The sequence below is a fragment of the Pinus tabuliformis genome, chromosome 2_1, assembly GCF_031772625.1.
Source record: "Pinus tabuliformis cultivar Carrire ecotype Pingquan chromosome 2_1, CPIR1, whole genome shotgun sequence".
NCBI lineage: Eukaryota > Viridiplantae > Streptophyta > Pinopsida > Pinales > Pinaceae > Pinus > Pinus tabuliformis.
In genome coordinates this window covers 922,859,843-922,875,986 of record NC_142299.1, presented here as the reverse complement: position 1 = coordinate 922,875,986, position 16,144 = coordinate 922,859,843, and positions in this window count along the sequence as shown.

The following is a 16,144-nucleotide window of genomic DNA, read 5'->3' as shown; positions in this document are numbered from 1 at the left end:
GAGTTTCCCTTTTAAATTTTACACACCATGAACATTTTATCCTTTAAACACCATTAAAATCTTTTACAGCATAAGCCCATGGAAATCTCAACTTGCATTTGGACTTGAATGTTCTTTTGTACCTCTTGGATGTTGGTTCCTCTTCAAGAAGTTCTACACTATCTGATTCATGGTCCTCATCCACATGATCATATACTTCATTTTCAGAAACGTGTAATAGATTAGAACATTTAGAGATACCAAATGCATCGGAAAGTGGAAGTTGTTTCGGATCCTTTTTGGGGTGACCAAGAGGTGGCATTTTATACCTATAATCAACAAAACAAGAAATATAAAAATATAAATTAATATAAAAATACATAATATTATTTGAAAATAAGACAATATACAATAAAATTCATATGAAAACTAATGAAAAGCAACAAATAGGTCTCACACACATAGGTCTGTTGATCATTGAAAATTAAAATTAACATTGATCTTCATGGAAGGTTATGCACATTGCCATCACCAAAATGAAATTTCTTTTATAACAAGGAATATCTAAAATTGATTTTTAGTAATTTTAATGTAGAAGGCATCACGATTCACAAGGACAATAATAAAAAAAAGGGGATGCACAAAGCACACCAACAATTGGCAGTTCGAGTGGGGCAAGTCTATGCAGCATGTGTCATGTATGGATACTTCTTGAGAAGAGTTCACAAACACTTCCAACTAGAGAAGAGCATTAAGATTCTTCCTTTTGTCTCAAATGAAGAAAGTGATTCTTAGCAGTTGAATTACACCCACCCATAATTAGAAGGTAGAAATTGGCAAGAAAATTCAGCTGTACAAGGTGGTGTGGCTAGATAATAAATAATGAATAAAAATCATGCACGATTATCTCCCAACACTGCTAACACCAGATGATTATTATAGCCATGAATATTAACATGCATGGTTCCATGATCGTTATGTATGTTAACAACTACATATGGTTGAGAGTGGAGGTGGGCAACTAGAAGTCCAAATTTCAATGCTCAACAACTGTACATTTCAATTTTATGGTTCTAATTACATCACACATAAAATTATAGACATGCATGTGTGTACATTTCAATGTTATGGTTCTAATTACATCTCAAATAAAATTACAAACATGAAAGAGTGCGCATTTCAATTGTTTCAAATACTCTTATTGTGTGTTTTGTTTTAGGAAAATAAAAACAACAAATGCCTCTATCTCTCTCTCTCAGTTGTTACATGCCTTTATTAGTGGAATATTTTTCTTCATCTATTTATCCTTCTTTTATACAGTAAAAAAAATGCATTGAACAATGTACAATGGTTTGGGATGTTTCAAATCATTCCATTGCATCTCAAGTCAACTTGTTATAATGAACATAATATTGACTAGTCAACACATATAAACATATTATCACATGACAATGTAAAGCCATCACTCATTCTATCTTATTAATTATTATTGTCCTATATGGGGTTATATCTATTTTTTTTGTATGTTGGATTTCTCTATAATAAATTAACATTATTCATTTCACTATTGCAAACATGTGATATTAGACGTCTCTAGAATTAAAATATAGGTAGATATACTTTGACCAATGTCATTATTGTATAGGGATTTAAACAATACTTTGATTGATTGAATAACTTCCAATTTTTTTATCCTTCAAAATGCTTGTTTATATTTTTGTAAAAATAAATAAAGTGAATGAACAATAATTAATTCACTCATGAGTGTGTGTTTTTTCTACTATAATTAAATTGCTTTGTATATCATGACCAAAAACTTGTGCTTCTACTCTAAAATATAGCATTTTAAATTTCTTTTTTTTAATTTAAAAAGATATAAAAAAATTTATTTTCTTACTTTTTGATTTATAAAACTGAAATCCATATTACATTTAGTTAAAAAGATGATTGACATATTAAAAAAAATAAAAATAAATAAAAATTGTTGCTAAATATTTTCCACTTACATCTTATTATTCTCTTTTTACTCATTATTCTTCTATGTTCATTTCATTAACCAAACTTTTATCTTCAAAATAAGTTATTATGAGAGACAATTGATTGTAAATCACTTTACCCTTAACTTTATTGGCAATGAAATTTAATCTTTCAATTTTTGTTCCCCTTAAATATCTTATATTGTGCTATTATTAAATCAATCTATGTATCACTTTGGTCTAGCTTCATGAATTAGTGTTTGGGATACATAATTGATTTGGGATACAGTGTTAATGAAATTGATAATCTTTCAATGTTTGGTCTCTTTAAATCTCTTATATTGCACTATTATTAAATCAATCAATGTATCACTTTGGTTCCCGTTCACCAATTAGACTTTGGGATATTATGTTTTGGAGCATACATTCATACTCAACACAAATGTATGAGCAAAATTTATGGCCACTCATTTGAAATTATTATTAATTCTTATAAATTGAATAAATTAAGCTTAATTGCAACTAGGAGAATGAGGTGTTTTTGCATTTAAATTGAACTAACTAAATGTATGAATTATGTGTCTAAATTAAAATGAGTATGGAAATTTTAAAGACCGAAAATTTTCTTCAAATTGAACATGGAAAATTTGAAGGATGGAAAAAAATTTCCAAGTTTAAAAATGTTAGAAAATCTTCTTAATCCTCAATATTAAGCTAAAAAATGTTTAGCGATATTTTTGTAAGAATACTAAATTTTTTTATTATTTTATAGTCTCTAAATTAGTATAAAATTTAGGCGGATCATTTTTAAAATAAACGGAAATTGGAAAATCTTTTTTTTAGAAAACCATGGAAAATTAGCTCACTTGGAAACATTGGCCCCTATAACTTTCCTTGAAAAACAAAAAAAAATCATTTGCTTTTAATGTCAATATTACAATAATAAAAAAATCACTTGAATACATTAAAAATATATCACAGATTCATCTTAACCTAGTCCAAAATTATATCATCGATTCATCTTAACTTAGTCCAAAATTATCACCAAAATCTTATTAGCCATTAAGCTAATTCTATAATATAACAAAAAAAAAATCACAAAATTAAAAAAGCCTCTGTAATTTTTTTAAATAATTAATTTATAACCAATATTTAATAAAACTAAAATTAAACAAAACATTTACTCTTATTTACATATTTTTATTTTAACTTATATTTTTTATTAATTATATATATTAATAACATAGAAATATATATTAATAACGTATTTGTAACATTCCATTAAAAAAATTCACGTAAAATTCAGAACAAATCTTTATAAATATAAACCATTTTTATTTTTTAAATCTAATATCTCTTTAGTCCAACTTTTTCTAATTTCCTATCTAGGTATATCAATCTTATAATTGTGTGCTTTTAGACCACTAGTACATATAAAAGGAATAAGGAATAATGTTTGCACAACACATGTATATCCTATTTATTTTTACAATTTTATTTATCCTTACCATTTGTAATTTTGAAAAATACATTTTGTTGGCAAAAGGTTTAATTATACATGTTAAAGTTATTAATAAATGGTTATTTTTATTTAAATTATAGTTTTTTAGAAAACCAATCAAATTATTGATTTTTTTTCTTGTCCATAAATAAAGAAACTAACAATAAATTGACCTCTTTCTTATTTATCCAATTTTAAAATACTCCTTGAACCAAAATAAAAATAAATAAATTAGAAATTAAGAGTAAATATGATGAATAATGAGTTTGGAGTATGTCGTAAAACTACTCCTGTTTGAGTAAGAACTCGTTTTCTTTGGACGTAAGGAAAGAGGTTAACGACCCCAAACCGAGAGGCATCTGGCAGGGGTGAAAGCCTACTGGCAGGGGTGAAAGTCTACCCCGAGCGAGTTATTTTAGGTGGCGTGGTTTTCCTTAAATAACTGTGATGAGTCCTTTGAGAATCGTAACCAGACATAGCTATCCACTTTTGATTTGACAACTAAGTTATGATAAATTTTTCCACCTTGTATAAAACTATATTATAATAAATACATATACTATTTATCTTGACTTTTTAAAATAAATTAAGATAAAAATAACCTGACACGTCCTCCTCTCCGTTAAAAAGTTTAGATTAATATAGAAATAACGTACTCCCTATTAAAAAGTTGTGTTAGACCACTTATCAACCCCTTTTTTTGTCTGTAACATAAATGGAAAACCTATGGCATTATGGAAGTTGATCTGGATTGTATCACCAAATATTCTTACCCTTCATTCATTATTTTCCTGGCAATAAATGGAGTCCAACTAGATCCCTTGAAACAATTTTGCGGCCTAGCACTGCCTGCTAAATATTGAGACTAAGCTTAAACTCAGGAAGAGATCGTATGAATACCAATGCTTGTGGGATGAGTATTTTGGACAGGATGCTCAGTTGGGTTACTAATACTCATAGTGGTGGGAGTTGCAAACTATTTGGTCCATAGAAATTGTTCATCACACATGCACCATCATACTTTCACTCTATGTTTGTCATAGCTCTTTTGTTTAGAACTATGACTTTAGATCAAACTAATGGGCATATATCAAACTATGTTTTGAACTAAATTTCGTCTCATTATATTGTTACAATTTCAATTTATTGGAACATATTGAAATCACCCCTATTCATAGATTATCCTAGATGCATGATATAGTCATTGTAAATGGCCATTTACCAGGACCAACTACTGTGGGGTTCCACTATTCATTGGTTTGCCTCTGCTCTCATTTTTTGAACATCCCTTAGTTGGAATATGGTGATTCAATCTTTCGTGAAGTTCATTTAATTCAAATTCACAATTCAAATTCACCGTGCAAATTTTTGGAGATTCAATTTCTTATATTAATTACACATTTCTGAAATATTTTATTCAATTCAAATTTACTATTTACCACTATTACATATTCCTAGAATATCCACTTCAATTAAAATCTACCATCTATTAACTTATATGCATTACAGATTCCTGAAATATGAGATTCAATTCAAATCTACCCTCTCTTAAAATCGCAGATATTTATTGTAAAAATGAATCTATCCATTTTAGAAGTCCCTATTGCCTTTGATATGTGCAATCTCAGATTATGCATAAATAAGTCTTCTGTATAATTTCAATGAACAAAAATAATTTCAGCAAAGCAAGAATACTTTACCCTGAATATCCCTTGAAATCGACTTCTTAACCTCTCAGTATTTTAAACTTGTGGAAAAGGGTAATTCGTTGGGGGTGTTAACCTACCTCTTTGACTATATGAAAGAAATAATGTAAAGCTGAGAGTGATGGATGTTTCAATCATCGCAGGCATTGAATACACCAACTACATACACACCAACTACATACATGTTGGGCCGATGGACGCGAGTATATTACACAGTACCCAATTCAACCGGGTGGAAGCTACACATACATATTCATCATTGTTGATCAGGAAGAACCTTGTGGTGGCACACTCATTTCTCATGGCTCGGAGCTAGGGTCCTTGGAGAAATCGTGATTTATCCGAAGAAGGGAAGTTCATATCTTTTTCTTAAACCCAAAGATGAAGCTACAATCGTTTTAGGTGAGTGCAATAGGTTTGTATAGTTCACAAAATCATTTTTGATGCACTTAATTTTTTTTATGAACATAGTATAAAGTATACCAAGTCGGTTTGGGGGATACTCCTCATTAGTTTTAAGAAACTAATAATTAATAGTATTGCTGATATGAGTGCATAGTTGTTCTTTGATATATATACATGGGCTAGCCTAGCCTAAGCTAAATGTATTTCTTAAAAAAGGAAAAAGAGAAAGAAAACTTTACATGTGCTTTAATGAGTAATAGGAGAATGGTGGAACAACAACCCCATGGATGTTCTGTATAACGTAGGTCTAATAGGAGCCACAACCACAAGTAGACAGGCCAATATACAAGTAGCTCAATCAAATTTAAGTTTATTGCATGAATGAAAAAAATTCAGTAAAATTCTAAACAGGTTTAGGATTCAACAGAAGAGTGTACAAAGGTGTATATGTTTTTGGTATCTCCTTTCTTTTCTGCGTTATTTTATATTTTATATCTTGTTATCAGTGTTGATTGCTCACACCATTTCAATATATTATGTTTTTCTTTAGATTAATAGGATTAGATTGATTTTTTAATATTTATGGGAGAAGCCACAATTCGGTGGCATTTCTTAATATGATATTGATTGATTAAAAATGAGTACATATTTATTTACAGATCATAGAGAATTGCGTGCTATACAAATCTGGACTAATCTTGTTATGTTATGACAGGCATTTCCTCAACAAAACTCTCAATACTCATCAACCATAAACCAACTAATTTCTTCAAACTCTATAAGGGACTTAAACAAGATTGTTCACCTTCTCCGTTACTATTTATTTTAGTTATTGATGGTATGAGAAGAGGCATTCAGTTGGCCAGAGAAAATGGACTAATTGCTAGATGCAGGGTAATAAGAACCACTGGTATTTCGCATCTCATGTTTGTGGATGACCTGTTGTTTTCTAGAAAAATAAGGTAAGCAAACTACAAGCATTCCACAAAATAATTTCGAGATTTGGGGTGGCTTCTATTCTTTGATTACTAGTATCTTGCCTCTAAGTCACTAGCACATTTATTAACAATGATGCAAGTAACTCATTCAAAAATTGCGAATATGAAAACATACAAGGAATTGGGAATCCACAAACAAATAAAATCCAGCACTTTAGGAAGCCTGTGGAATGCACTCCTCTCCAAGCATAAATTGTGCTTAAACTTTGCTTGACAGGTGTTTGTTGAATCATAAATCTATGCTCCTCTCCAACTTAAATCGTTGTCAAACCTTGCTTTGGGCAGCCTTCAGGCACAACCCAGTAAAATTACAGACCCAATACATGACGGATATTGACATCTAGTGGCTCTCAATTGAAACTACCAAATGAAATGGTATCAAAGGGTAATTGTGAAATAATAATTAATAAGAACTTGGATCATATGCACAATTAGAAAAAACAACTCAAAAAGAAACTGTTGTTTTTAAAATGGGAGCAACTTAGAAACTGCCAAATGTAATGGTATGAAAAGGTAATTTTGACATAATAAGTAATAAGAACTTGCATCATATGCACAACTGGAAAAAACAACTCAAAAAGAAACTGTTGTTTTTGAAATGAGAGTTTCTCAAATGGATTTAAGTTTTAACATGAAAGGAAATTCACAAATTCAACATTCTTCAAATTTTAATTTCAAAAAAAATGAAATTTTGAATTTTAAGATATTATTCCAATTTTTTTTGAATGACAAAAATCATATTTTAATTTTTGTTGACGCCTAAAAATTTCTCCTTACTTCTTTGACGTGCCAGAGGCACTTTGAAGGGCACTGACGTGTTCAATTTTGAACGCTGGTTGGAAGCAGATAAATGTTGTAAGCGGAATCTAACGTTGGCATCACTTTTTTACTTCGGCCAATCTATGGTGGTTGTGGCCAGCGCAGCGAATCTGTTAGACAAATGGGACCAATCAATCTCTTGCAGACGGAAGGATACCGGAATCTCACTGATGATGTCCTCGCGAGAAGGAAAACACATCTTCAACCTGCAAACTGAGCAAGCGATTCTCGTTGCTGAAAGCTTCCGTAAGTTCATTATATATCGTTTCATTGTGAAAGTTTTGAGTTATATTTAGACAATAATATTTATACTGTATCAGAGGGTGTGTTCACATATGTGAACATCATAAATTGATTGGTTATCTTTAATGTAACGTAGAGTTTGAGGATAAAGTTACTTATTTGACTTCATATTTCCAAAATATTTTGGAATCCAAAATCACTAAGATTTCTTTCGAAACTTTGAACTTGTTTAGCATTGTTCAATGCAAAGCACGTTCGATTTAGTATATTCATAAGGTTTATCAATGGGACAAATAATCACAAATCGCAAAAACAATACGACAGCGGGGAAACTTGACAACCCGTACGGCAAAGATCTTCTTGGCTTTGAAGATGGCAGCGAACAACGATGAAGATATGATTGATGAATGTAAGACTTTCTTCGTGATCGGGCATGAAACAACATCCGTTTTATTGGGTTGGCCTGTCATTCTCCTCGCCATGCACACTGACTGGCGGGAACTCGCCAAGTAACGAAGCGCTGAGCTTATGTAACAATGAAAATAGTAAGAATCAAAGCAATTACTTTTCAACATATATCATTAGATAGGATTCTAGTCTGTATTCTTGAGTTTTATTTGATGAATTAATTATGGGCATCCTTTTTATGGGAGTTGGTCACTTTAATGATGTTATTAATAAAAAAATTAATTTGACTGTTTTAGTTTAAAGATGCCAGTGTATTCTGTTGTCAAAACATCAATGGATAGGATTCACACTACTAATTTCTTTGCATATTTAAATTGCATTGATTAAACGTTGTTTAAATTAATTTTTTACAAAGCTCCATTAAAAATTTACCATGTCATTGGTTAATTGACACCTGTCACGATTAACCATAATAGGAAGACTACAAAATGTAACACACACATTACACATACACTTGGCATAGTAGTGGAAAGGTGTATTTTGGAATAAGATGATCATCCGTTTCAAACCATTGGTAATGTGTGTCCAATTCTAAATAACAGGTGTCCATAAGTTAAAAACTTAGGAAAATAAAAGGTTTTTTCTCTTAACAACATGTTTAACACTTCTTTAAATTTCCTTGTAAAATAACCTATCATACCTTTAGTAAGAAAGAAGAAATTTTCCTTAATCTCTTTCTTATTAAGCTAGAAAACATATGTTATCATTTAATCTTTAATTTTTTCCCAATGATAAACTTTGTGAATGTAACTATATTCACATTCTTTTAGGAAGAAAATTAACAATGCCAATTAATTTGTATTTTTCATTGTACCAACTATTACAAACTATTTTATTGTATTTTTTTGTACCTATCTTGAAATCATTCTTTCTTTATCTACACATAGGTAAATTTCACTATTTTCATTATTTACACATAGGTGAATTTCACTATTTTCTCATAATTTAATTTATAGTAAAATGATTTGTAGCATATAAGTTATGTAATTATAAAATTGCTTCAAATATAATATAAAATATAATTAGATGTTGAGATAAACTAATGATGAAATATTGTGAATATGTAGATATTGGAATAAAATAATGAAGAAATGTGTTGAATATGTGAATGTCGATATTGATATATAATGAGATGTCAATATATAAAAATTTAATGATTATGAAGTTTTTAAGTTGTTAGAAAATTTAATTTAAAGGAAGGACAAATTATTTTTAAAATTAATTTTTGAGTTTATGGATGAACTAATATATTAATAAATAATGATAAATACCTTCATTTCCTTCTCTATTTCATTATGGAATTAATAATTAGTTTGCTAATTAATTGATTTTCTTTAGATATTCCCCTTTAATGTAATTAGTCTACAGTGTGCTATTGGAAAAGCCTCATAGAAGATTCTCTATTATGTCATTTTTTAATTCTCCATTTTATACTTAAAAACTCCTTTATATTCTTTGATTAAATAATTCATTTTTTTTTTACTTTGTCGGCATTATGACACAGGTTTGGCTGTATGACATAAGTGTTGTCCTTGATAGCAACTCACTCAAATGGAAGATCTCAGTTCAGGTTCTCAGAATGAAAGAAAATGAGGTATATGCAGGTTCCTCGTAACAAATTCGTGTATACACGTGGGTGTACTGATCAGAAGGCGCGTATATGTATGCATGCACTTTCATGCAAAGAAAAGCACGTACATGTGGGAAAACTTATGGTTGGTCCATGGTATTTAGTCCGACATATTTGAACCAATGGTTTTGGTCCATGGTATTGTATTCAAACTGTTGAACCCAACTATTGGGTCCCTAGTATTAGTTCTCAATGGTTTTGGACTATGGTTTGAGTAAGGCCTAAGACTATAAAAAGGGAAGGAGATCATTTGGTAAGGGAATTGACTTATGTGTTGAATATCTTGAGAGAAGCTAGATCTGGAATACTGGTGATTGGTTGGTGAGTTACAACTGGATCTGAATCAATGAGGAACCTGAACATTTCACGATGGTTAAGATCTATTGATGGGTTGAGATCTCAAGGCTTGAATAGTAGTATCATTGTGTGATTTTGATCTATTATAATTCGCACATGATTATATCTATAAATCTGATAGTCTGGGTATAACTGACGTCTGATTAAGTAAAATGATAAATTATCTTTTATAGATCTGTACACAGGTTCGACACAACGGATATGCGTATACACGTAGGTTAATTAAGTGAAGACTACGTATACGCTGGTTGATTTTGGCATAGCTACGTACGTACGCATGTTTCTATTGGTGAAGTAGCATACATCTCTTGAAACTTGTTATAGCTGCTTCTGTTTATTGCTACAGTGTTTTGGGTTCAGAATTGGTGTTTGGTACAATTTTCTAGTTACAGCATTGTGAAAAGTTATTGGTTGATTCAGTATTTGTTTGTACAAAGGAGTTTGGTAAATGCAAATATACTTGATGTTTGATTGATATTCATGGATCCAGTCTGAAAATTTATGAAACGTGATCCCTGGAAGAAAAGAGATGGTTGAAGCCTTCTGTAGGTCAGCACCTACGTACTAGTACCTCAGCTAGTACAAGAGCTAAGGGGGTTGTAGCTCCCTTCCAGGAGACGCTGGAAAACGAGAGAAGGTTGTAGGCTTTTGCAGGTTGAAGCCTGCATGCTGGTATAAGATTGCACGAGTACAAAATCATTGTAAAAGGAAGTTTCTAATTGAAAGAAGATAGAGACATATTGCAGTAGGTGGTTTTCACCCACATTGGGTTTCCACCTTATATCTTGTGTTCTTTTGTGTGACTGTCTGCTCTACTTTTTTATTCCTGCTGACTATTATATGGTTCTGACACACGGATTAATGATCAACATATGAAGAATAAATTAAATTATAAGTCTGGAAGTTATACACTAGTTTCATTAGTCAGAGTTGCGTATACACGCCGTTTCCATTAACTGAAATAGCATATACAAATATTTGTATAAATTGAAAAAGAATTTGACTTAATAATAATGATTCACCCCCCTCTTAGTATTATTTTCAACATACTTCTCTTACTTCTACTTAATATATATCACTTTATTTTCTTTTATTCTATATATATATATATATATATATATATATATATATATATATAATTTTTGGCAGATTAAACACTCTATGTAATTCAATAAACTTTAATCACTTGCATGATAATTGTTTTTATACTTTAGGTTATTTGCATTACAACCTTAACTATTTTCTAGCAATGAGAATTTTTGTGATTTTAGTTTTGTTTTTCCAATGGTACGATATTTTTGTTGTTGCTTCGTGCATGAATATACACCACCCCTCCAAGGAATTGCACCTTCATAACACTTTTCTTTTTTTAATTTTGGGTAAGATTAAATGAAAACAAAAGTTAAAGTTATTAGTTTGTATATTTTTAATTATTTAAACAATTTCAGGGATGATAGGGATAGTGTGTATGTTATTAATTATTTAAAATTTTTGAGTGGGAAGAGCGATAGTGATAATGATAGTGATAGTGATAGTGATAAAGACTTTTATACCATTTTAAAATTTAGATTTGAAAGTATAGTATATGTTTTTTTTTATTTAATTATCTCACAATAACATTGTCATCCTTTTCAAACCATTGGTGACCTGTCCAATTCAAAATAACATTTGTGTGTGGTTTCATTAAATTGTACATCAATTTCACCCTTTCGTGTTGTTAATAATAACTCCAAAGAACATGTGTGCATCAATTTCACCATTGCAACATAGGGAATGGAAATAATAACTCCAAAAATAGTTGTCCATCATTTTCACCATTCATGCTCTTAATAATAACTCCATCACTCCATCTTTGATTGTAACATGGACGAATAATAGAATATCTCTCCCACTCCATGCCCGATTGTAACCTTGAGCAATAATAGAATAAGAGTGCCACTCCATCTTGAGCATTTCAAATTGTCATTAAATATTTATTGTACTTATTATTCATTACCATTCCATCTATTATAATCAATGGCTCCGTCGATGCATGCATTTCTTTCTTAGCGCTTGGGTTGTTGGAATTGTTGACGGATTACTGGAAATATGGAAGGATTACTCTAAAGATTTGAAGGGTTTCTCTTGGCTTCTATCACCTAAAAAAGGTGAAAAATATTTCATAGTCTTCCTTTTCTCTACCTAGTGTTTTGTCAAGTTTCCCTAAATATGCATTGGAGGAACCGTTTTTTAGTGATTGGGTTGTTGGAACCGTTGAAGGATTACGGGAAGGATTGGTGCAAGGATTACTAGAACTATTTGAAGGGGCTTCTCTCTGCTTCTATCTCTTAAGAAGGGTGCACAATTCCTTGCCTAGATTTGTTTTCAATGGCCACTGTTAACTAGATTTTTCATTACTCTAATGTGGAATGGCTTTGTTCATTTCTGTTGAAGTCTTGTTAACTCTATTTGTCATTACTTTAATGTGGAATGACTTTTTTCATTTTTATTAAAATCTTTTTGAACAGTCCATACTAAAAATAAATTTTATATATATATATATATATATATATATTCATGACATCCATTGTTCATATCTAGAAAAAACCTAACCCTAAACATCAACATCTTATCTTGTTTAAAAAAAGCGACATCAATACAATATGCTGGGAAAGTGCATCCATGTCATCGCATGTTTAATGCTTTGGCCTTATCGCAGCATATGCGACATGTTTAATACCTAAGAATTTCATGATGGTTGAGATCTATTGATGGGTTGAGATCTCAAGGATTGAATAGTAGTATCATTGTGTGATTTTGATCTATTATAATTGGCGCATGATTAGATCTATAAATCTGATAATCTGGATATAACTGATGTTTGATTAAGTAAAAGGATAAATTATCTTTTATAGATTTGTACGCAGGTTCGACACAGCGAGGTGCGTATACATGCACGTTAATCAAGTGAATATTGTGTATACGCTGTTTGACTTTGGCATAGATGCGTACGTACGCATGTTTCTATTGGTGAAGTAGCATACATCTCTTGAAACTTGTTCTAGTTGCTTTTGTTTATTGCTATAGTGTTCTGGGTTCAGAATTGGTGACTGATACAGTTTTCTGGTTACAACATTGTGAAACGTTATTGCTTGATTCAGTGCTTGTTTGTACAAAGGAGTTCGGTTAATGCAGATATACTTTATGTTTGATTGATATTCATGGATCCAGTCTGAAAATTTATGAAACGTGATCCCTGGAAGAAAAGAGAAGGTTGAAGCCTTCTGTAGGTCAGTACCTACGTACTAGTACCTCAGCTAGTACAAGAGCTAAGGGGGTTGTAGCTCCCTTCGAGGAGAAGCTGGAAAACGAGAGAAGGTTATAGCCTTCTGTAGGTTGAAGCCTGCGTGCTGGTATAAGACTGCACCAGTACAAAATCATTGTAAAAAGAAGTTTCTAATTGAAAGAAGATAAAGAGATATTGCAGCAGGTGGTTTTCACCCACATTGGGTTTCCACCTTATCTTTTGTGTTCTTTTGTGTGACTGTCTGCTCTACTTTCTATTTCTGCTTACTATTATATGGTTTTGACACACAAATTAATGATCAACATCTGAAGAATAAATTAAATTATATGTCTAGAAGTTATACGCTAGTTTCATTAGTCAGAGTTGCGTATACATGCCGTTTCCATTAACTGAAGTAGTGTATACAAATCTTTGTATAAATTGAAAAAGAATTTGACTTAATAATACTGATTCACCCCCCCTCTCAGCATTATTTTCAAAAATTGGTATCAGAGCATGTCCTTCAGAAGAAGCTTGATCTCTTGAAGAAGATCTATCATCATTAGCAAATATGAAAGAGAAGCATCAATCAGGCCACCGATTTTTGATGGAAGCAACTTCGTCTATTGGAAGGTAAGAATCACTGCCTATCTTCAATCTCTTGTTGCAAAAGTTTGGGATATTGTGGAAATAGGATACACTTTTCCATCAGCAGCTCCTACAGATATGGCTGGTAAGAAGCAGGATGAAACAAATGCAAAGGCTATCAATACTCTATTAGGGAGCCTATCTCAATCAGAATTCATCAAGGTTATGCAGCTCAAAACTGCAAAAGAAATATGGGACAAGATCGTTCTGAGCTATGAAAGAGATGAACAGGTAAAACGACCAAAACTACAAACTCTCAGAATTCAATATGAAAATCCCAGAATGTACAATGATGAAAGTGTGGCTAACTATTTCCTACATATAGGTGAGATTGTTAATTGTATGAAAAATTTGGTTGAAAAAATAAAAGAAGTTGTTTTGGTTGAAAAGGTTCTAAGATATTTGTCTTCTAAATTTGAATCAAAAGTTTTCGCCATAGAAGAAAAACAGAATCTACAGAGCCTTACCATGTCACAGCTACACGAAATCCTAACTTCTTAAGAAATGAGAAAAGGGGGACCATTAGACAAGAGAGAAGCCGCATTCAAAACCTCAGGAAAAGGAGATTACAATGACTCAGGACATATGTCGAAAGAAGAGGAAGAATCAAATTTTTTCAAGAACCTTCAATGGGGTTTTGGAAGATTCAGACGTAAGCTACCTTTCAAATGTTTGTCTTGTGGAAGATTCGGTCACTATGCTGCCAAGTGTTCTCATAAAGATAAGATTGATGAAGGTAAGGAACTAGTTAGATGGAGCAGAAGACAGAATGTAAGTAAGAAGAGCTATTACACACATGAAGACAGTGATGGACTTTCAAATAGCGATGAAGATGAACAAGGTAATGATTATAGACTTTTGATGGCTTTTGAAGATGATGATTTCTTGGATGCTATAGATGAAGAAAGTCTTTATGAAGAAATTTCTAAACTCAAAATTTTCTTAGAAGAGAAAAATATGATTATAGATACTCTGACATCTCAACTTGCTGAAATGGAGAAACACAATGAAAAGTTAGAATGTGAAATTGTGGGACTTAGAAAGGACATTGAGAAAACGAAAGCTATTAATCTTAGATTTTTCTAAAGGATCTGAAACTTTAGATGAGATTATCAAAGTGCAGTGTTCTCCTCTAATCAAGATAGGTCTTGGGTATACTAAAGAAACATCTCAAACACAGAAGCCATCTACCTCCAAAAGCTATCTTGAGGCTGCAAGGAGAAGCAAACAGGTTGAAAATCGACAATAAAAGCATAATGTAGATCACCACGTAAGTCAGGGACAATTTACCTCAAGAATGAACAAAGACTACCAAGTAAATCGAGGGCAATCTACTTCAAGGATGAACAGAAACCAACCACAGGTAAATCATTCTCAATTTTCCTCAAGAATGGATGTCAATAGAAACTACAATCATTTGGTTGGTAGATTTGATAATCGCAGGAGCTTCTTTAATGGCCAATGTTTCTCTTGTCATAACTTTGGTCACAAAGCAACTCAATGTGTTGCCCACAAGACAATCATGACTAGAGAAGCTCAAAAACAAAGGAGTATGACTAGGATCATGAAAAGGACCTACAATAACTTTTCTACTCTTGAGAATGAAGTAGAATGTTCTATTTGTAACAACTTCGGTCATGAAGATTCTGAATGCAGGAGCAGGTTTCGGCAAACAACTCAGAAGGAGCAAGTTTCATTGAGTCCCAAAACATGGAAAAAGAAAGAATCACAACCAGAAAGATGTGGGATAGCGTTATATGCAGAAGGACAAGAAAATCAGTGCTACATCGATAGTGGATGCTCAAAACATATGCCATGTGATAAAGATAAACTTCAGTCATATAGTGCCTTAGAAAAGGAAAAGACGGTCTCATTTGGAAATGACACCCCTGCACTCATAAAAGGTAAAGGTTTTGTTCTTTTGAAAGAAAAGGTCAAGGCTAGAAATGTTATGTATGTTGATGGCTTAAAGCATAATTTATTAAGTGTCAGTCAAATATGTGATCAAGGAAATGAAGTAATATTTCGATCAAATGGATGCATTGTTCGTGAACTTGATACAAGAGAAACGATGATCAAAGGCATAAGAACTCTGTCATGCAGAAAGAGTCGATAATGCGGACAAAACCGACCTCCCTAGAAGCAAAGG